The sequence below is a fragment of the Maylandia zebra genome, linkage group LG11 (genome assembly GCF_041146795.1).
Source record: "Maylandia zebra isolate NMK-2024a linkage group LG11, Mzebra_GT3a, whole genome shotgun sequence".
NCBI classification, from domain to species: domain Eukaryota; kingdom Metazoa; phylum Chordata; class Actinopteri; order Cichliformes; family Cichlidae; genus Maylandia; species Maylandia zebra.
In genome coordinates, this window is record NC_135177.1 from 31,614,722 (window position 1) to 31,638,140 (window position 23,419).

Here is a 23,419-nt window from a genome sequence, read left to right on the forward strand (position 1 = left end):
ATAACGGTTGGATTGACAGAGTGAGAGATGTATTATTATCAAATAATTATTATCAAATTAAACAGATGCGTAACCTGAAATGCTGAACTATGGTTATTGTCAGCCCAGCAATTATTTTGTCAGAGTGGCCTTGATGTCCTCTACACATGAAATGGTCTTTATTGAGAAACCACCACATCCCTAGGCTACAAAGTTATTTACATTAAGGCTCTAACCACTGACCCGCTTATTTAAGGAAAACAATAAAATAAGGAAAACAATTTGCCAATCTTTCAAGCCTCTCTACTGCCAAAACCACTGCAAATGTTGTGGTGAAGTGAAAGTTGCCAAAGATTTACCAAATCCATGTAAATCATGGCCCTCTGAGCTTGTGTCCTCTCCCTCTCCTCAAAAGCCCTTCAACACAACAGGCAGCATCGCACTGCCAAAAGAAATGTCTGGAGTAAATCTGCTGGTGTTGAGTCACAGCTAACCCAAGGCACATCCATTTTTTTTTCTGCGGCTCGAGGCCAAAGAGAGATCTAATAAACAAGTAGGACCTGAGAGAAGGGCCCCTCATTTATCCGACTACCAGAGCAGTTAGTATCATAGCACAGAGGCCACTTGAACTATTGTCCTGTGTATAACTCATGAGCATTTTGACAAGAAAGACTGACTGAAATGGTAATGCAGTAGATGAAGGCTAGAGATGAATGAGACACAGAGTCCATGGCCATCTATTAGATTATCATCAAACAAAAACGCAGTCAAACCAAATTCCTCAGCGCTGCCGTCTCTACACAGGTCTTATTAGTGTTTCTGGCAATGCATGGCACATCAGCATCACAGCTGATTAACTTTTGTGGATACATTTTGTTCCCTTCTTCAGATTATACTCAGCTATTTTCCTCAGTAGGATACTGACAGAACATGCACAAGTTTCATAGTGTAGCATCCCCTATGGAAATGTGAATGTGTTATGTATGAAATTATAGTATTTGTGGAACACAAACCAAAATGATCTGAAAGTCTTTTAGTTAGTTCCAGCATCTACAACTGATTTTATCCTCTGCTTTATAGCCATTTAAGCTGAATATCTTAAGGTTTAAGAGTGTTAGCAGGGCAAAATAAGAAACTGTATAAAGAGCTTTTGTAGCACGTAAAGAAGAGTATTTTCATTGTTTTCTAAAATTTTATATTTCTAACACTTCATGTATAATATCAATTACTGATAATTACTGTAATGAACGGCTCTTACACTAACAATATTCACTCATACATGTATATTCTGTACAAACAGCAGAGATTAGTCGAATCCACTAGCATGACTATACTAAATTTTGTTTCTGTTATAAGATGCTTTATTATAAAGTGTAAAAAAAAAACAACTGAATTCAGAAAAATAATTCTCTAACAAACATTTTATAATACCCTATAGTGCGGGCTAATGTGCAAGATAATAGTGCGGCTAAAGTACTTTCACATTGGTTTAAATAGATTCAACTCCTCCCATAAAGTTAAATTATCTGCGTTTAAACCCCGTATCTCGCGCTCTGATTGGCTGGCTAAACTGTATGGGGACCCTGGTGCTGAGGCATTCAACATCTGGGAGAAAAGTGAGCATTACAGGGGCGGGGCGTAGCGCAAAAAAAAAACTGCTCCATTGGCCAATCGAAGGCAACCTCATCCTAACTTCACTCGTTGATTGGTTTGAATCCCTGTCAAACAGCACTACGGGGCGTGGTCTGAGCTGCAGCCGAGGTGTTGTGATTTTAGTCTAACCAGCTTCAGTCCTGTCACAACAGTGAGGGGCGTCTTTTCGCTACGCTGGCGCTCTGGGAATACTAACCATTTCAGAAACAACTAGCTAAAACTAACAACCCCGCTTTTTTTCCTTCGTCATTCTCGAGACTTTACAGCTTGTTCTCTGCGACAGTATCTCAGAAACACTGCGACGTGTGTATTTTCAAGGTGGAAGCACGAAGGTAAGTGGTTCGTTTACTAGTTGAGGACTTTGGCGATGCTGTTGCAGCTGTGCTTACTTTGCTAAATACGAGACAGATGCTTTAAGTTTGCCACAGAAGAGAGCTTATTTAGGCACGTGAAGATCGACGATAATCACTTGAAAACAACATGTCAGACGCTTTTAATAAACCTGAACTGTCCCTGTACTCTCCCGGAGTTTCATTTATGGTCCGGAGAAGCCGCTGCTTTTCTCGGCTGTGTTTCGAAGTCCCCGTTTTTTCTGCACTGGTAACTGAATAACAGAAATTACAATCTGACATCAGCCAGGGTTAGACCAGTTTTATATAATAGTTTTTTTTTTTTTGCAGTAGCTCTGTTCCTTTTTGTTTTCATTATTTTCATGTGTGTATCACGGACGGGTTTGGAAGCTGTGTTAACATCGGCAGCGAAAACTATATGCATAGTCATATGAAACCCTGACATACACGTTTTCTCTCTTGTTGCTGCAAGAGTCCCCAGCAACTTATCACAAATAAGCAACCGATAACACGTCTCTGACTGGCATCTCGCCTGAGACACTAATTGAATTTTTGGTTTATTTTCTGGCGGAAGCAGCCCAAACTTGTTTATCAAGGACCTGATTGTGGAAAAACAAAAGAAAGAAAGAAGGGAAAAAAGCGGGGGATTAGTGCGTAATGGAGACTGTTCACCATCAGATAGAGGGGGAAATCAGTGTGAGTTTCTGGAAAAGAAAAGCAGCAATTACGTGGCAGTTGGATTATTGTGAAACGGCACATCTCCCTCTCACTCTGCACAGATTTTACCTCTTAAATCACGCTTACTTGTCTTAATGCCAAAGTCGGAGGGAAAACGATGAGCTCATTGTTCTAACAGGTTTCAACGGGAGAACCTGCATTAGACCTCAGTGTTGCCTACGATGCAGAAAGAAATTGGAAACCTGTGTTTTTCTTCTCTTCTCCTGCTTTCCTAGGAATCGCTGGTGAATGTTTATGTTGAAATGGATGCTCGTGGCTGCTTTTAAACCGTCCTCCGCACAAAGGGAGACCACGATTTGTCTCAGCCCGTTGTGCATTAGTCCTCTAATTTCCTTAAGTGGGTGTTCAGTTTCAGTTGAGGCTAAGAACATTTCAACAATAAATAAATCTCTGTTGTGCATAAACACTGACAGACTACACCACTGCCTTTTCGATCCTGGACTCTTGCAAGGTGATATTGTAGACTGCATGCCCTCTTGCTTAACTCAAAGGCTGCCCGCTTCTGCCGTTTCTCTTGCAAAAGCCTTGCAAAAGTTTCCCAGGCATTTTAAAAATTCATGTTCAGCTTAAGGGTTGCTTTGCCTGGATTGAACAGCAGAGCCAGCACTTACTCGTCTAGCATGTGCCTTTTTGTTCTGGCTGTGGCATGATGTTTTCCTGGAGCAGTCAGATGTTTAAGCAGAAAGTGTGATTAGATCTTGTGATCTTCTTTGGGGTTTTTTTTTTTTTTTGCCTTGTCCCCACTCCTCACAGCTGCTGCAGTGATATCATAGGATGATGAAGCCACAAATGGCTTGCGGTTTCCTACCCTAGTTGTACAATGACTTGGCACTCTTTGCTGCTGCGAGGACATTGCAGTGTGCCTTCAGGTTATTTTATTTGACATGTAACTGGTGCGCTAACCAGAGGAAAGGTGCTGCTGCTGTTGTGCAGGACTAGTGGGATGCTTCTGTGTAACGTATCCAATGCTTAAGCAGCAGCAGTGGTGGTCTGTGGTCCCATCTGTACTGTGCACAGTTCATACAAATCTACATTCAGCCCTCATTTGTGGTTGTCGCCCACAGTCGCAATGAACCAACTCTTTGGTTTTTTTGTTTTTTTCATTCTCTTACCATTAGGAAAGTCACATTCTGCTGATGGGTGAGTTATAGTTGTGAATGTGAGCGAGAGCAAAGTACCAGCAGTGCGTTCATTTCCCTGTCACTGCTGAAAATTGCTTGCTCTTCGTCCAGCTCTCATTTTCAGGCCCCGATAGGTCGGTCGCTCAGTTAGCATGGTTAATGGTGCATTTAGCACAGTGTGTAATTTTATTTCCAATTTCCATTCCGCTGCTTGCTTTTAGTTTGAAGTGACAAGAAGCCCCGATGGAGGGGCCCTGTGTGTGCAGATGGCATCTTCCTAATGGTCCTCAGGGTAATGATGGTTGAAATAGGCTCCTAACCAGGGGCTGAGGACTGTGGCCCTTGGGGGACATTCAGCAAGCCTATTTCCATTTTCATCATCAAGATAAAGTACTCAGAACATAGGCGTATGTACACACACACAGTTAGTCTGCACTTTGGATTGGTCAGAAGGGAAAAAAGAAAAGAAAAAAAGAAGAACTTCAGCAGGACTGATGAAGACACTTTAAACCCTCAGGCGAATTTGAAGTTTGTAAATTGCTGTGCCCTATTTTGAGCTCAGTGGAACTTGAGGGCATAGATAATATATTTTGGGATAAATTTTGTTTCACATCATGTTCAAAATTGTCTGAAGCGCTTTAGACTTTAAGCACTTGTGCAACTGCTGATGTCTAAAGAAGGGTGGGTGCAGTGCCGTGCTTCAGGAAGCAACAGTTAATCGCCACTCCTCATCCGCAACATATGGGACTTTGTTTGGCCCTGTACCTGAGAGAGTCACCGGTCTGTGGCACCTCATATTTCATTTTGATAATGGCTGGTAACCCGTGGCAACTGTGGAGGCAATGAGAGCTTGGCTTCTTGAAGGGCATGGTTGAAAAAGGGAAGAGGGTGGGTTAAGAGGATGTGAAGTCCAAGGCTGCTTCCCCTGCTCTTTCCTGGTTGGTTGCGTTGTGTCCAGCGAAGGATGTGGGACCCCTGGGGAGTGAATTATTACCTGTCAGCCCCGCAGGCTCCCTGTCATCCATAATCCAGGGCTGACACAGCACAGGCTGGTCCAGGCTATCTGCTGGGACCACAAGGCCTTGGCCTCCAGGTCTGGCCTGGTTTGGCCGTAGCTGGTAAGAAATCGCATTAACATGTTGAATCAAGCGTTACAAATGCACAGTTTAAGACTATCATACAAACCTACCTTGTGCCTTTTGCATTATAGCCAGTGGGTCTTTGTTATTATTCTGACTAGTGTAGCTTTTGGGGGGGTTTAAGTTGGTTCTTTTTTTTTTCTTACTGAGCAGAAGGAGCTTCTTTACTGTGCCTTGAAGTAAAGCTGTTGCTCATCATTTTGCTGATTCAGTGTACTGTATCTCCCAGGTTTATCAGCCTGTGTGGTTTTTAAAGTTCATTTACAGATTGCCAGTGGCACAGACATAATATATACTGCCAGCTGCATCTGTTTTCCTGTGATTGTCGCAGCTTGTTGAAGGTAAAGGTGAATACGGCACTGACAATTTTTGTCCGACAGGTCTAATCATTAACTGTTAGATGTGAATCCTTAGCAGGCATATTATTACTTTTGATTTCAAAAACAGGCGTGCAGCTTCATCCTGCAAGTGGTCCTGTGGTTAGGGTAGAACTGAAAATTATAGCCAAGCTGATGAGTGTGTAAGTTTTGGGAGGAAAACCTTTGAGTTCAGTGAAAGGCTAGAGGGAAGAAGTGAAGGAAGAAGAAAAAGATGGCGGGAGGCGGCAAACCACAAACTGGACAAGAGACAGGCCTTGGTGCTTTTATCCAGACTGGCTGTCTTCCTGAGGTTTTGTCAAGCTGTTCCTCAGAAACATTAACCCCTTGTCAAACATGGACTGGGTCTCTGTTTTCCAACTCGCCACAGCCACATGCAGTGCGGCAGGAACACAGGATGATTGTCTGGTAACACTTCATGAAGCATGGTGGATGCAGTCCAGCAATTGGAGTGGAAAATATAACCTGTGGCTCTCAATGTCAGCAAATTAGCTCAAATTCATATTTTTAGTCTAAATGGGGGTCTCGTGTATCACAAAGGAGTCTTTGTCAAAAATCAGACCTCAGCTTTATTCTCCTTTGTTTCTTTTCTGTATTAAGTCATGCACTGAGGTTTCACTGTTTTCAGTGTGGTTTGTCTTTTTAAAAATGCTGAAGTCGAGTAATGATACTTGTAGTTTCATGCTTTTTGTCTCTCTCACTCCATATCAGTTGCCCTTTAGATGAAGGACAGAATACCCATCTTCAGATATCAGACACACTCACTCTTTGATTTGTGTAACAAGGAGGCTGTGTACGCTACCTACGGGGAAGCTTGGAAGCAGCATGCACCACAAAAAGGATTTCTTCTGAATGGAAAGAAAATGAATCATCCAAAAATAAATTCTTGTCATTTTTCATGCATATTCTATGTGGAGAAGTAGCTAATGTAGTGCGCTGTGTGCGCTTGAAGTTTTTTATATAATATATAAAATTATTAGCTATTGAATAAGCACAAAGATCCTCCAAAATGCCCATTCAGCTGTGTGATCCACAGAATCCAGTTTATTTTGAAAACCACAACAGTCAGTAGCAGAGCTCCCCAAAGATTAAGATAATGCAGACATCACAACAGGCTCTCTTACATCCACAGAGAGCAGAAATCCCCACATTTATGATTCCATTTCTTGCCTCTGTGTTTAATTGTAGGAAGCAACTGATATGAGGAAACGCGTGTCTCTTTAAGTAGCCTCTGCTCATAAATACTAGCTCTTGATTCTTGAACTCTTAGTTGGGTCAGCTGGGGAATGGCAGAAGGGCCCAGTTTGTTGCTCCAAATGATCTCTTAATTACTTCATAATGTGGGCAGTCCTCCTGCATCATTGATTAGCCAGTCAGGCTTAACATGGAACAAATTGCTCCATGACTTTCCAGTCTCGCGCCCTTATTGCTTGTATTGGTAAAATTGGAAACTACAGTGAATGTTTTATGTTTTTTTATAAACTAAATATTAATTTCATTCAAATGGTATATACTGTACACCAGAGACCTTATTAGTTGTTTAGCTATTTACCAATAGTTACCAAAAGTAACATCATAAATGCAGAACATTAAGGCAGTATGGGATCATCTTGACAGAGAACGTAACTAAAGACGACCAACATCCGAATTTCCTAAAGACTACTTAAAGAAATTACAAGAAAACTTTAATTCAATTAAGTTCAAATCAAGTTAATTCAGTTCACTTTTATTTATATAACACCAAATCACAACAACAGTCATCTCAAGCTTTCCTTAAGATAGTCCAGGGTGCGTTGAAGAATAAATGGTCATACCAAATATTGACTTATATACTGTATTTACGCCTATGTTTGCATATTATTCAATGCACTGCACCTATTTCTAATTTTTAAGAAAAATATAAAGTAAAAAGGGGGGCAGGTCAAGACTTTTTCATAGTGCTGTACTTAAACATGCTGGTATGTTAATAAAAATGATCAGACATTAGGCACTAAAGTTGGCTTGTACTTGCCTATTACTGCAGTACATTTGAAAGTACTAAAGTAGACAGTTGGATATCTGATTATTAATATCAGCATTGTTACTGAGCTTGTCTTGCAGTGTTTCGTTTTCTGATTTTATCTTTGTCTCCACACAAAAACATTGTTGAAACCTATAAAAAGGCCCAAGTGTACAAAAAACTCTGCGCTTTAATGTCACTGTTTTGCGATGTGTGACTCTCAGAAAAACATGCCAGCTCTGATAAAAGGAATTGATGAGCTTAGAGGCTTAGAGGCTTAAAGGCATACAATTCCAATGGATTGAAAAATGTGGAGAACTGTTTCTCGATTCCGATCCTTTGTCCCATCTAACTGTTTTTAGCAGTGCAATTTATTGAGACTGCCCAGTCTATGTCACACACATAATGGCCGAAACACTGGAAAAATTGCAGCTGGTGTAGCATATGGGGAAGATCGAACAAAGAACAAAAACCTGTATTAGTTATGCCAGAACAACTGGCTTCGATAAACAGAGTACAGAACAACACAAAACTACACTTTAAAATTAGTGTGTGAGGGAGCGAACAAACTATGTATTTTATCGCCTGAAACACAGCCATGATATGTTACAAATGCTGTGTAGCAAAGAGAAATGTTGCACATTTGCTGCAGTCAGTTACAAAAGCTTTGCTAATGTGAATTAATTAGGTCATATTTGGTTGTTTATTACACTTTTTTTAAGTGTTTGAGTATTTTAAGATAGCTGCTCTGCATGTATTCTTAATATTTTGGTGGCACAGTTGGAGAATGATATTCAATTCTTGGAGTTAAACTTTGTAACTTTAATTTGGCCATAACCCAAGAACTAGAAAACACAGATCTCAAAGTAGACAAGAATAACAGCAGTAAAAGTTACACATGTGCAAAGTGTCCTCTATGAATTACCCAGTTGTGTGTTTTTGCAGACCTGGGCTCACAGAGCATGCAAATTGCCATCCTTCTGAGCTGAGCTTGCAGGGAGTGTGTGTAAGTGAGACGGCCTCTGGCCAAACCAGCCAGCTGACTTCCTGTTGGCTCCCCACACACATGAAAATAATCACATTGGTATGACTCCTCCGCACTTTCCAAATGATGTTGTATCGGATGGATCAAATTCTGGTAATAATTGGGGTCATTCTCTAATCATTGTCAGCTCGACCATCTCCATATACATTCACTGAAATGGGAAAGTCAGCCTACTTCCAGCATGTTTTTCACACTTTGAAATCTGAATGTTTGAACAGGAACATCTTCAAAACTGTTAAAGATAAAAACCTGAAATTTTCAATGACCTTTCTGGCCATAACATTGAAGCAGGATCTATAATTCAGGACAGATGCATTTAAAAAACAAACAAACAAACAAACCACTTGAATAGTGGCTAGTCAAGAAACATGTTATGGGTAGACACAAACATATTTGCTATATACAGCTATAATTATATATGTCTAAATTTTAAACTATAGATTTTACAGGCAGAAACTTTGAGCAGAAATTGTTCAAAAACTGTAATGATTTGATATGGAATAAACCAAAGGAGTTTTGGGTTTCTTAATACTCGTAAAACAAATGTGTTTTAGCAGCTCCTTTTCCAGCAATTTGGTTTATTGCTGTGTGCATCACAAGATGAATGTGGAAGTTGTAGTAATGTGGTTTGGCCAGTTTGCTGTGCAGCCCAGCAACATTTCCTCGTGTTGGATTTTTGTTTTTCTAGAGCAGGAGGGCTGGTAGATCTTTGATTTGGGTTTTGTTTTGAGTTTTGTTTTTTATTCGCTTGTAAAGCGAAAGATAAGAGAGAGATTAATTTTGCCTTAATAATTAACTTATTTCAGTTCTGCGCTGCATCAGTGCAGTTTTGAAGTTCTTGTGTTTTGACAGTTAACCACAAAAGATTATATCAGTCCTTTAGCTGGCAGTATGGCAGTTTAAGTATGATGAAGTTCTTTATTTTGTTTCCTGTGCATTTTCCTGTTTTATTTCTGACAATTTTTGATCGCCTTTCCACTAAACCTGGAGCCTTTTTATAGTGCATGTTCTCAACAACGTTTATCTATTTTCTCTGTTGTGCAGTATCGTGTTTTCTTCAGCATTTTCGTCTTCATTGCTGGTTGTTGTTTCTTTCTTCTTCTTTTTTTTTTTTTTTCTGTGTGTGCCTCACTTTTCAGAGATTGGCTCTCAATCAAGTGGTGTGGGCAAGACTGTAATGCTGTTTTCAATTTGTGAAGTTTTTGCTTCTTTTAGTGGAGCTTTTTTTTCTTTGCCTGTTCAGCCACAGTGGCTATCACAGCTTCTACTAACAGCCAAGTTACTCTCCTATTTCCTGCAAACAAACAGCTGTTGTTTCTGGAGGAAATGTAACCATCCATCTTTGTCCCTGGCAAAGACCTACAAGATAACCAGAGCTCTTTTTGTTTTGGTTTGCACTTTCAAAAAGAACATTAGGCACAGCTTATTTTCCGTAGAATAAGTTGTTACAGACATGTATTGCTTTGAATTGGAGCACGTCTCTATCCAAGACAAACATTTGGGTCTTTTAAAAATATATATATTATTAATAAAAAAAAAAGGGCTAGTTTGTCCCTACATGTTTGGCTGGATATCATTACACACAGAGCTTTTGGTGGCACAGATTAAAATCTCACAACTCCTGAAATGGTGAACTGAGAGAAAACAAGGCTGATCCAGATCGGGTGGCAGAAAAAAGACTGGCCTCATTTAAGCCGGCTAACAATGCCTGAGAATCAGCTGTCACCCGTGTCTGTTTTGATACAGTTGTTTTTAGACTCTTCATTAGTCTGCTGTTTAAACAGAGTGATACTTTTTAGTCAGATGCATGCCTGCTTTGCGCATTTCGAGGATGAGAGACTTTATTTTTGTAACGATTGTGAGTACTGTGTGTAAGGAATTTATGTTGTGTCAGTAATCCAGTCTGCTAATGTTTTAGAGGAATATTGGAGCTGCTGGCATCATTACTTCTTTTTTTGTTTTTTAAAACACAAATGCAGAATGAGGCCTGTTTTCATAGTAAATCTTTTGATAGCTGATCATATGAAACAAGCAACTGTAAGTGTCATATTGCACTTTAAGCCACTGTATTTATTTTATTTCTCATACTATAAATCAACTGATTAGTTTTTGGAAATAACAATAAAATGAGTTGATACTTCCAGGTCTGCATGCACATAAATGTATCAAGTGTATAATGGGGGGAAAAAAAGAGAATCCCGCCAAATTCTCACATTTGAGAGGTTTGCCAAACATAATTGAAATCCACCAGAAGTGGGTTGCACTGAAAGACTTGGAAGGAAGTGTGCAAAGTGTTGATGTTGAAATGGCCATCGCTAAGGCTGTAGAGCAGATATGCGGAACGAATTGGGTGATGCAAAGCAATGTGGGTTAAGAGTTTCTGGCAGAGTGAGACTGAGAGATTGAATATCTGATTTTTCTCAGGTTTCTCTTTTGATAATCTGTTGCACAGAAATTGTCTGGCTTGTCAGATCTCGACTGAAGCAATTAGGTTGACTGCATGAGGGAGGAGGGGTCTGGTGTGTTGTTGCTATTGAAGTAACTTTGAGTTATGATCATGCCTCATTGTTGCTTATTGCAGTTTTTTTGAAATGAGAATTTTTTATGGCCCTGAAACGTGAAATGAAGCAGGAAATTAAAAACCTACGTTTTTTTTCCCCCCTCCTTCCCTCCTGTCCTATTCATCCACAGCTGATGCCTTCAAACAGTAGTAGTTCCTCGTTTCTATTCTCCACGCACTCAGGTGACAGGTATTCACATATTTAATTCATTTAAGTGGTCAGAGAATTTATTTTTTTTCTGCAGGGAGTTATCTCACATCTTTTGAAAATGAAATGGGCTCTTCTCACAGCTGGATGGTAATATGACAGTCATACTTTGAAAGAAGATCATAAATGCATCTAATTTCCAAACTTTCCAAAAATAGCCCAAACCACTTGACCCCATTCCTTGAAAGGTTGGGCAAGTCTACATGCACTTACCGTACTGGTCTTACTTTAAATGGATAGCAGAAGTTAAACTCTGCAAACCTTAAATTTAGGTGGAAGGTAGATTGATATTTTCCGGAACCGAGACTGGCTTCCCAACTCTCGGCCTCCCTCGGGGTCTTTATCCGATTTCTTATGCATGCACCCTGCGCTTTGCAGATAGGAATTGTGGCTGATTTTGTGCAAACAACACTCTGCATACCCTTGTGCTTAAATCTGTAATGTGTTAAAATTAGAATCTATAGTGTGTTTTCTTTTAAGATTTAACTGTGAATTCCTGGGTGAGTATGAAATGTTTTACCTGTGTGAGCATTTGGGGCCGGATGTTGGCCGCTTTAATCTGCTCTGACGCTCTCATGCTATTATTTGTGTATATTTTAGTGGTCACCATATGTGCAGTGAATGTTTGGCTTGGACAATGTGCGATAAGTCTGCTCGCCTACACTTAGCTTGGTCATTTTCATCCATTTCTCAGAACTCCGGGCTTGTTTCCATTAAACTGAGGCTATTTTTATATCAGTGTTTGAGGGGGAGGGTTTATCAGGGGGTTTCAGTTAGTGTCATATGAATCCAAACCGGGCAGGGGTCCAGGGTGAGTAAAACAGACCTCCTCCTCCTCTCAAGTGCCCTGAACTCTTTCCATTTGGAGAGTGTGTGTACCAGTTTATTAACCATGTGTTGACTCACTGCCACAGCTGTGTGATTGTGTATGAGTTTGCATTCTTGTGGTTAGGGGAAAAAAAAAGAGGAATTCTTCATAGATTCACCATGAATCCCTTGATTGTTAAGCACTGATGCAAAGAAATGTTAAGAAGAATTAAAATGTCACACTGTGTTGCTTTTTTTTTATTTCTTGACCATAGACTAAAAACGCCAAACGTGAATTTACTGACACAAATCAGAGAAAAACAAATTAAAATGCCCCAAAACATGAATAACATAATTGGATTAATACGTTAAAGCTTGCTCTATACCTCTATAAGGTCTTGACTAGGGATGGGTATCGTTTAGGTTTTATCCGATACCGGTGCCAAACCGGTACTTTTGAAATGGTGCTCAAACCGGTGCTTAAAGAATGGAGAACACAAACTTTGTCCAAAAACCTCTCATGTTCAGCTGTTTTTTTTTTTTTTTGTAAAAAGGTAACAATGTTAGCCTTTTCTGCAGCTATGGGGCATATATGGTATCACTCTTGGCTGGAAGCAGTGCTTAATCAATGGAAAAAACACAAACTTTGTCCAAAACCTCTCATGTTTAACTGTTTTCCACTTTTTCTTTGGTCATTTTAGCCTTTTTGGCCAGGGTGAAGGGAGCATCTGCCATCAAACAAGAAGACAGCTGCATGTAGCTATGATGGTGTTTGCTAGTTCACCTTACATGCATTAATGTAATAACGTGGTTAGCCTACTCAACGTAAATTACACACGAACAACATTAAGCTACTCACACAGAGAAGAACGGCTGCTGCTGCCATCATCACCCGTCATTCATTTCTGCTACACTGGCAGGGCTAGGGGCCAGGACTCTATTCTTCGGGTCTTTGGGGGATGTTGCTCCGGGTCCGATAACAGGCACCACACCCGCAGTAGATGTGCACGGTGTGAGGTCTTGCAGCAAGCTATCAAATACGGTGCATTTCTCGGCTTTTAAAAAAAACGCTATGCGTCGCCAGGTGTTTCATCGGATTTGAGGTGTTACCTCCTTTGACAGTATCAGCTTAAAGCACTTGTTGCAGGCTGCTGAGTTTGCATCTTTTGCTGTGAAGTACAGCCAGACTTTTGACCGCTTCGCCTTGGGCATTTTAATCTGTAGCTCTGCATAAGAGAACGTACGTACCTAGACCCGCCTACTATCCTCGGAAACGTAAAATGATTGGCTAGAATCTAAAATGTATCACAGCTTAGGAAAAATAAAGCACCGAAATGTGCGCTGCTTTTCGGTCTGGTTACTACCGTTTATGTCAGAACCGGTACCCATCCCTAGTCTTGACCTCAGTAAATGCACGGAAATTACTTTTATTTTGATTTTGCAATAGATTAAATTGAATTCAACTTAATTGCTGCTTATTCCCTAATCAAATAAGCAGAGGATCATTTGAGCACCAAGTTAACATTTCTTGCATCATGCTTCATGTGTTATCTCAGATTGTGAGCTGTTCATCTTTCTTCTTTTTGCATTACAAAAAAAGCATCTTGCATACATGACACATTTATAATTGGGTTATAGTGAGTGTGACTAAATAAGAAAGCAAATGGAAACAAAGGTTGAATCTTCTTACTTGAGCATATATAAATAAAATATAAAATAACCATCAATTATGTCAATTTGCAGCTGTGTTATTGAATTTTGGATATCCACTGGTGAAGGAAAAGGTCATGTTGCTTGTCAAAAAATTCTGTTAGTCAAACTATAATTCCCCGAACATAAAAACAATCTTAGAGTAATTGCACATGATAATTTTGGCGTGTGTGTGTGTGTGTGTGTGTGTGTGTGTGTGTGTGTGTGTGTGTGCGTGCGCGTGCGCGCTCCACAGTGATGTGGAGGACTGTGCCGGGATTTAAAAACATGTTCATTAATTTACTCTGAGGCTGTAAACTTATTTCCACCAAGAGACACACAAACACAACAAAACACACCCACTCAACCACATGAGCAACTTCCAATTTCCAGCGAATGAAACCTTGTTTGAGCTGTCTTCATTGCCTCCCTCTCTGTCCTCCCGGCTTCCATCGTCTCTCCCTGAGGGGCAGTTTTTAGTGACTGATGGCATGAAAGCCAGCTGAGGGTAAACAAACCAGCAGACCACACTTTTGCTTTAATGTCACAAGTCAATGACATGCAGCTGGGTGAAAGGAATGAGAGGGGGGGGGGCAGCACCTACACTTTCACTCTCAGGGCCATATCTGAGGCTGACAGTAGCCCTCCAGCTAAACACAGACAGTCTGCATTAGTGTTGGCCTGTAGCTACAGGTGCCAGGAGAATCAAGCCCAGTTTTATAACTTGGACAGAAAGGCATGGTACGAGTGTTTATGCTGCTCTGAAGCAGGTTTATACAGCTTTGTTAAAATTATCATTATTAGGTGTCAATTTTGCAGCCTTATGGAAAAGAAAGAACAGTCCTATGAGCTACAAACCTTTACTTATTATGTACACTTAAGTGTATTTCAGTTGAGCTGTATTTTTTTTGCACAATCACTAAACAAACACTATTTCTCGTTATTCAACTATGAAATATGTGGGTTCTTTAAAAAAAACCAAAAAAAAAAACGAGGGGGGCTTCCCCTCTGTGTGAGGCACCCCGGATTCTTACTCGTTTGTGGGCCATGAAGTTATCAAATACCAAGTTTCCACAATATGGCAAGATTAAGAGGAAGGGCTGTTCAAATTGCAGTGTCTCATAGTTTTCTTTTGTTTGGTTTTAAGATTTTAGTCATTTAGACCCAAGTAGGTTTGACGTGGGTCAACCTTTTACAGTGCAACTCTGTCCACCAGCAGCTGTCAGATCCTTCTGGAAAAATAAGGTTTGATCTCACAGGATAGTTTTTGTCAATGGAATTTAAATGAGTTTAAAAGTGCCACTGAGTTGGCAATATTTCTCCTGGATTACTAAGTATCAAACCCTTTCTACTAGGATTGTGACAATAGTAGAATTTCACATTGGATATCAATACCCAGGAAATACTCAGTATGACTTTGATACCAGATTGTCTGACTGTGCTATGTTTCTGTTGTCAGAATTTTGTTGCTGATCAGAGTTGGTAAAGTAGGGTGCCGCTCTTGTCTAGTTGCTAGTGGGCTTATCTCAGCTTCAGAAAGCTTGCAAATAGCTGTGATATAAATTAACACTGCCTGTTGACTTTACAGACACGCAGGACTCAACATTTGCTTTCTAGTTCCAACATTACTGTCATCATTTTTTGTACTATCCCCCACCTTAATGATAACTTAACAGATGGCTGATGTGCCAAAGGGGTAATTGCTATTAGTTTTACAGTTACTGTTAATGTTTGCAGTGTCTGTGTGAAGATATACAATAACTGCTAACGGGCGCTTTAGTGGTGTTGAAGTGTAAAGTGCTGTGTCAGCCTGGAGGCAAAGGTGGGATGCTGCAAATAGTAGTTGTTGTTTTTTTCCTACCTACTTATCTGTCTCATACAAGCAGGTAAAACAAAATGGACTAATGCAGAATTATTGTCACATGCATGGGGTTTGGGGTGTGTAACATATATTGATACAATAAAAGAGTGCAAACATTAGGCTTGGTGTCTGTTTTGTGATAAAACAACCAACTTCTTCCAGTGAAAGTAAAGTGCTATGCCATATATAATGGTTTTTATTGTTTGTTTCTTTTTTTAAAATATTTTTGCCATAAGTGTCTTTTTTGTAATTTCTTTTCCAAAGCGTCTTGAGAAGTAGATCTCTTCGATTTCTAAAGATCTTTCAGAAACACTTGACTCTGACCTATGAATCATCAAGCATATAAAAGGCACCTAACTCAAGGGATGGACCAGTGTTGTCTACCCATACCAGAAAACTTTTTAAATTGTATCTTTAGGCACTTTAGTAGCACTTTACTGCCTGGGACATAAATGCATAATTTGTTCCTATTTCTTTAGTTGAATCTATGAAAAATGCCAGAGATAATGACACACATGCACGCCATTCGAACTGGCATCAGAAATGACATCAGTGAAAGTGTGGCTGTCAAAAAGCCATTCTTAAGGAAAACTGGGAGAAAAGGCTGAACTGTTCCTGAAGACTACTTAAAGAAATGATTAAAAAAAAGTTTGCCTACAAGGGTTCAGGCTATGTTGAAGAATAAAGGTGGTCTTACCACATTTTCACTTTCAGGCTTGTTAGAATTGTACAAACTCACATTGCACATTTCAGTAAATCAATCTATTTTTCCAATTTTTGAGCAAAACATAAAGACAGTACTGTATGTTCCAGAAACATTGCTCTCTAACAATTCAAGTCATTAAAAAAAATAGCAGAATAACTTTAAGGCATAGTCGTGTGTGCATGTCAAACTGTCTTTGAACACATTTCAAATTTGTACTAACTGAAAAACTCGATATATTGACCTTTTTGTGAAAAAGTTCTGCACGAAAGATGGGGAATTAAATCAAATGTCATGTGCAAGTTTTATTGACTATATAATAGCAATTCAAAGCCGTTTATCAAGTACCAGCACCCCAACCGAGATCTAGTGCACTTCCTGCAGCGTACTACTGTGTTTGCCGCTCGTCAGTCAAAACCCCTCTGATTTGAAAATTAAATCTGTGAAAGAAGAGAGCTACTGACTGGCCTATGCCTAACATGTGCAGGAGACAGAGGTCAGTAACTCCATAGACGGCAGTCTATTCACAAGGAAGATCTTTTTAATTAGACTATGTTCTTTTAATTAACCAGCCAGCATAATATCTGTGTCCATTTGTCAGCCCTTTACAATGCTTAGCGGAGCAGGGTGAAAATACCTTCTTTTGTCTCCTCACTGTTTCAGAGATCCCTGCTTCCTATTATTATATATCATTGTTCACTGAAATGTATTTTTTCTTGTCTTTTAGATTAGCATGATAATACCCCCATGGAGGGGAGGAAAAGTGGTGAAGAGCTATTGCAGGACTGCTCGTCAGGCTCACTGTGTGCAAGACCGTGGTTATTATCATACTGAATGCACCATCAGTTAAGCTAACAGCCCAAATTTCGACATTTATCTCCAATATCATAGCCTGACTGTCAATTGCATAGGGAGCACTATGGTAAATTACAGGTTATTTCTTGCTCCTTGGAGCCTGGATCGTTCCCCAGTGTAATTACGTTATGCTAATTCTGCCCCCCATGTACTTCCCATGACAGAAAGAAGGCTTTCCAACTGTTCAGATATTAAGTAAAATATGAAGGAATAAATGTGGCGATTTACGCTACGGCATTGCTCGCGAAACCCGAGCACACCCCTTGTTTCTCCATGGAACTCTAGGGGATTGAGGAAAAGGCTCAGCTAGAGCTTGTAGCCATGTTTCCATAGACCGGTTCAGCTGCAGGTCAGGCCACCTTGAACTCCTCAGCTGGAATTATTGTGTCAGAGGTGGACAGGGTCAGGCCACGCTCCTCCCTTCAACACAAGGACTTTGTTAGTGTCGGACACGCAGCAGACACTGGCAGCACAAATCCCTGTCACGCTCTCGGAGTAGAACCCTGCATGGGTCAGAGGTTGTGTGTTAAGGGGGCATCCCCATTTCATGACCTGAATACTGATTGATTTCCTTGAATGGCTATCAAGGTACGGGGCCTTGCCTAGTGATTGCAGGGACTGGTCAAACCACTTACCCTTACCCCATGTGGCGATTCGCAGTGAGAGAATGCGGTACAAGGGAAGGGAAAAGCCACTCTTTGTCACAACATGCGCAACTCCTCTGCTCAACTGTGTACCTCAGCGGGCGTATGTTTTCACTTTCCCTGAAACAAGACACTAGACCACATGTTTCCCTTTTAATAGGCAGCTGAGTGAGGAAAGGGCAGGAGTGTGGTCTGTTTGCCATTTGGTAGAAGATGGACGAGGCAACACTCCCTAGTTCCTCTGATAGATTTATTAGTTGTTCAAAATTGCACAACTGAAGTGGCCATTGACCGTTATATCAGTCATTCAATTAGCGGTGTTCAAAGTGCTTGACAGTCACCTAAAAGGCTGAACAATTTTCTTTATTTTCACAGCCAGACGAGTAATTAATCATTCCTTTCAGTAACCATGTTCTGGTAAACACTAACCAGAATATGGCAACAATGCTAAAGTTGGAATAAACAATAAACAAAATCAAAGGCATGATAAAATGAGCCCTTCAATTACTGTAAACTTCAGAAAGTTTTCACTGACTTTGTTTACCATAAACTGAATTTGATCTGTTAAAATGACTAGCACAGGGAGAGCAGAATAATGCACAGAACTGTGATTATGATTACTAAAAAGTTCATCCTTATAGAGTATCTGCAGTGGGACAATGCCATTTAAATGTCTCCCATCTCCTCAAGTGAAAAAGAAAGGTCACAAATAAGACTGAAACATGGCACTCATCATCACTATAAAACCTCATGATCCCTTGTACTGATGGGAAACCCTTTAAACCTGAGTTTCCCCCATCAGGGTGGATTTGATATTTGAAGTTGGCTTGTTTCTGCTTGAGGAAGCAGCACAACATGTCCTTGTGTCCTTTTACTGAACTACTAGTAAGTGAACACATTTAACAATGTTGTCAATTGTTCAACTAAAAAAATAATCTTACCCATTGTTATGATTTTGGTTGATCATGTTGTTAATGTCTGTGTAAATTAGTTGTAAAACGGCCTTATTGACAAGAGCTTGTGTATTTAAAAAAAAAAAAAAAAAAAAAAAAAAAAAAAATTAGTTTAAAAATAAGGTGAGAATAAGTTCAATGTGTGATTGGCCTAAATATTTTAGTGGCTTTCAGCTTTGAGTCATCACACGAATTGTCACAGCCCAGATCATACACTCTGGAGTGATATGAAAAGTGAATAAAAAAGCGAATAAATATTCCTACAGCGAACTCGGATGATTAACCAAAGGCTGAGAGTTAGAGAAGATGTGAGCGTTCACACTGAGGCTTTTTGCTTTCCGTGCAACCTGAAAGTTTGTGCTTTTTAGTATAATTAAATAGTAATTAAGAACTGCTAATCACTCCTCCCCACCATTGATCTGAAAAAATGTGCATGTGGTGTGTTTTGTTCATTGGAACTGAGAAATGATAGTGTCATCTCCAGTCTCATTGTGGTGCATTTCTTTACTTTGGTCACTTGAAAAGTCGTTCCCCAGGCATGAGCTTGGAGGAGTCGATATAACCGTAATTGATTCTTTATACTGAAATGACTAAAAGCTTGAATTTGCAAAAGCAAGCAAATAAGAAAACAAGTTAAACATCCAGTACAGAGATGAGGCATCAATTTGATTACTCCTTCAGCTGTAGCTCCCAGTTGTGGTTTTGAAATTATTCTATTAGAAGGATCTAGTTTATGGGTTTTATTAAGAGCTGAGTGTGAGCCCAGACTAGTCCAAAGTTATAATGATCAGGGATTCTCTTTCATGCTCGTCACACGCTCAGGACAGATTAATATAACACTAAGAAGAAAAATCTCCAGTACTTCTCTTTAATGTCAGGGCTTATTTTTTGATTTTTTTTGTCAGTATTGAAAATGCAATTTAAACCGTTTGCAACCTTAGGTAATATGTTTGATATTTTATATATTTATGTAGCAATTGCCACACAATACTGAGTTGTATATTTTGTGGCAATTGCCCCCCCTATTTCTAGACACGTTGCACGAATCTACCAGATGGCCTGATGTATGGTATTTAAATCTTCCTTAGTTCTGGTAAAAACACAAGAACACAGTACTGAAATCTTCTAGATGCATTTAGGGGCAATTTAAAGTCTTGAAAGTGCACCAGAGATAGCTTTGTAGCTCAGGCAAAGGAATTTGTTTTCCACAAGCCCTTATCTTCCTTTTGAAGTTTTGTGTTTTTTCTCAGACAGTATTGTAAGTTCCAACAAATACCAAACACAGATCCTTATTGTCAACATACCACTGATGCAAGAAAATAATGACCGCACGCCCAATGGTGTCACAATAGCTGGTATAGGCTGTTACTGATGCACAGCAGTTCTACTTTCCATTTGGGACTTGTGGTCCTTTTGTCAAAACAGTGAGAACTTGAGAGAGAAGAAAATATGCTGGCAAGCTGGCTATGCCTTAACCTTAACTGAACCATCATCAGCATGTGGCTGCCAGCTGGAGTGTTTGCTAATCCAGAGGATGCTGCCTCTGCAAGTCTTTCTGGGCTCTGCTACTTGAAATTTGCAGGGTGTAAAGGTCTAAACCTCAGTCATCACCATTTGTCTGAATTAATATTGGGACAGGTGGAGATCCAACTAGGTCATTATATTACACAGTATTTCACAAAAATGCTTAATAGTTATTGCTGGTTTAATAATTGAGACTCTACATACTCCCTATGGCTATATGATAAAGCAAATTAAATACTTTTGCTATAGGATCAGGAACTACATCCTTCTAAAAGAAAGATAATCACTTGTCAACTTTTATGCATCAGTGACTCAGAATTTCACATTTTACATTTCAGCTTTCAGCTCAGATGGAATTTTTTATTTTTTTTTGGTAATATCAGGCTGTATGAAGCTCTGTTTAGGTTTGTGCACTGGCAAGGTGAAGACGTTTTTTCTGGGAGCAGACTGCCAGAGCAGATTGTGAGCTGAGATGCCATCATCAGATTTGGCAAGTTTGGGCTCTTGGATTTGTCAAAAGATTTTGTTCACTTATTGCAAAAGCAACCTGTTGTCATGCGAACAGCATTTCCAGCAACGTCTTTTCCTCAGAGTTCAAAGCAAGTTGATTCACATTTTCATTTCACATTCTGGCATTTTTCTGATGAAAGTGAATAGGACACCCAGCAATGGATACTTGTCATTGTTATCTATACTTTGGAGTTTTAGAGATTTGTGATGGAGAATACAACATGACTACTATGACTGTTTTTCAAGGCTTAGGCAGCATCACCGTAAGCTGTCCTGCATTATGTCTGAGATGTACACAGATCTAAGAGGCATCTCCTATTTTTCATTCACAGATTCACTGACAGCTGGAGTGTGTACCAAGCTGGTCTAGTTACCTGTTTGGTGGAACACTGGATTCAGCAGAGTGTTTGAAAAGTTAAGGTAAGCTTTGCCGCTTCTTTCTAAAAGTGTGACTTTCTAAATGGATCCAATGTAATTAAAAGTTAAATAAGATTTGATTTGATGAGGCACGGAGTCACTATTCACTGATCTTTCAAATGCAGTATTTAGATTGAACTGAATATATGTGACAGTGAAAGTTCTACTTTCATGAGGCATCTACAGAGGATACTTAATTAATGGATGGTCTATGGAAACACTGCTACTGCTGCTTTTTTTTAAAAATAGGTGATTGAACATACAGCACTGTATCTATCTAATTAATTTAATCAAAGGTAAGGAACCAGCTTTAACACATTTGCCATACAGCATTATCCAAGGACAAACTTAATTTAGTCCACTGGTTTTTAACTGGTGGGCTAAGCAACTGAATGAATATGCTATTTTTAGGTAAAGACTTTGCTGATAGTATTCCTTTATTCAATTAAAATATAATTTTTTTTCTTGCAAATCACATAAATTGTGAGGTGTTGAGCATGGACTTTTTTTGTTTTCGAAATAGGGGGCATTCATAAATTTAGAGAACCACTGATTTAGTCAGAGCGTGCATAAGAACCACATATTACAGTGATACGTAGAAAGTGTGACGGACTGAGCTCATGGTTTGAGTTTGCAAGTTGTCAAAATTGCTTGAGTGGTCAAGATTTCTATATTTCTGTTTTTGCTCTCACTGGTTTGAATTTGGTGAAGCTCTGTTAATGGCAGTTGTTGAATTTGATGACATATGGGACTGTTTGCCTACATTGCCAGAAAATGAAAATGTAGAGTTTGTCAGATTGCACAGCGCATTTGTTAGAATGGACAGATGGGAAATGGTTACTTTAAATCAAGAAGTTTTGGTTCCTTATGTTGATTTAGAGTGCTCACCATCACTGTTACTTAATGTCCTCAGGGGGAAAAATGTCCAAAGTCTCTTCATTCATCGATACTCGATAATTGCAAATTGGCACATGTCTGGTGTTGACCATGTCAATGTTTTCTGGTGCTGTGAGCTCTGTTGTCAGGTAGACAGGTAGTCAATGGGGAGAACAACTGAACAAATGCATCAGAAACTTGTAGCATCACTGAAAAGCTATTGTGTCTGGCCAAGCATTTCCCTTGTGAGCTTGAATGTGGACAGTAGAGGACAGGGCCAAGGAGTGCCGATGACAGGATGCCTCATGGGAAGGCTGGAGACAGATGGCTGGCCAGATGTAGCCCTGCTGTGACCTTGAAGGCATCTGAAGGTAAAAGCATAAAATGTCTCAAAAATGGCAGACAGAACAGCAAAGAAATGGGAGTGTTTTGTTGTGGTCTTCTCATGAGCTGTTTTGGTTTTTAGACTCGTTGTTATGTTCTTTGTTCTATTAGCATGTCATCATTTATGCTCCTAATTTTCTTTGCGGTGAGCTGAAGTTTTTGTGCACATCCGGTTTATTTTTTAGCTCACACTGTTGAGGGATTATTAGACACACGAGGCACTCACTTAGTTGTGCAGCTTTACGTTGAAAAACTTTTCTAGCAACCCTAAGAGTAAGATCTGATGTTGCAGGGAGGTAAAATTACTCAGGTTTCAGTTCATAGTCATTTTCACACATGTACTGCATACATTTTTGGAAGAAAAAGGTCAGCACACTGTGCACAATTGCCCTTTTGCACTTCAGGACCCACAGCAGGAGTTTTTGTCAGGCAAGGGTGCTGCCTCGGCAGAGTCTGCAGGAGGTAACCACTAGCTGGCTGTGAATTTGCTGAACTATTAACCATGCTGTTCCTGCATTAGTGCAAATCGTACAACACACAGACTTTGTACTATGCAACTCTCTGCATAAAGACCATTTAATGTATTTAATGTTCCAGCAAACTGTTTTGGATGTTTGCACCAGCATCAGAAAATGTCTAGAAAAGTACTGAACTGCATTGTATGTGTGAATACAGATGCATGATGGACTTATGTATGCTATTTTCCATAGTTTACGTTTACTGTTATTCATGCCAGTTAATAATAGACAAAGAAACTGAATGTAAACATAAGTTAAGAGTCTTGTTCATCTTTGCTTCACTGTACAATGTTGGGCTCTCTAAACACTGGGAAGTATCAGGTGTCAGCATGCACATTCTTAAACCCAGTGTTTAAAGGTTTCTGTGAGAATATTTTATTTGGTCATGTCTTCTTGATTCTCTCTGGATCGTGGAACTTTATTTTAAATTTGGAGTGAACTTTCCACTGTTGCTGGCTGAACAGTAGTGATTTTATGTCAATACTAGAAGAGACACACTCCTGATGCAA

General features: G+C 39.7%; 1 protein-coding gene across 4 annotated transcripts in view; it reads left to right on the forward strand.

The window, feature by feature from the left end:
• Positions 1-1,753: 1,753 nt before the first annotated feature.
• Positions 1,754-23,419, forward strand: part of sema6cb (semaphorin 6Cb) — a 147,190-nt gene continuing 125,524 nt past the window's right edge. For all 4 annotated transcript variants that reach the window (XM_004560163.5, XM_004560165.5, XM_004560166.5 and 1 more), the window contains exons 1-2: positions 1,754-1,964; positions 21,048-21,135. The gene's annotated coding sequence lies outside the window, so the exon portion shown is untranslated. The remainder of the gene's footprint in view (positions 1,965-21,047; positions 21,136-23,419) is intronic.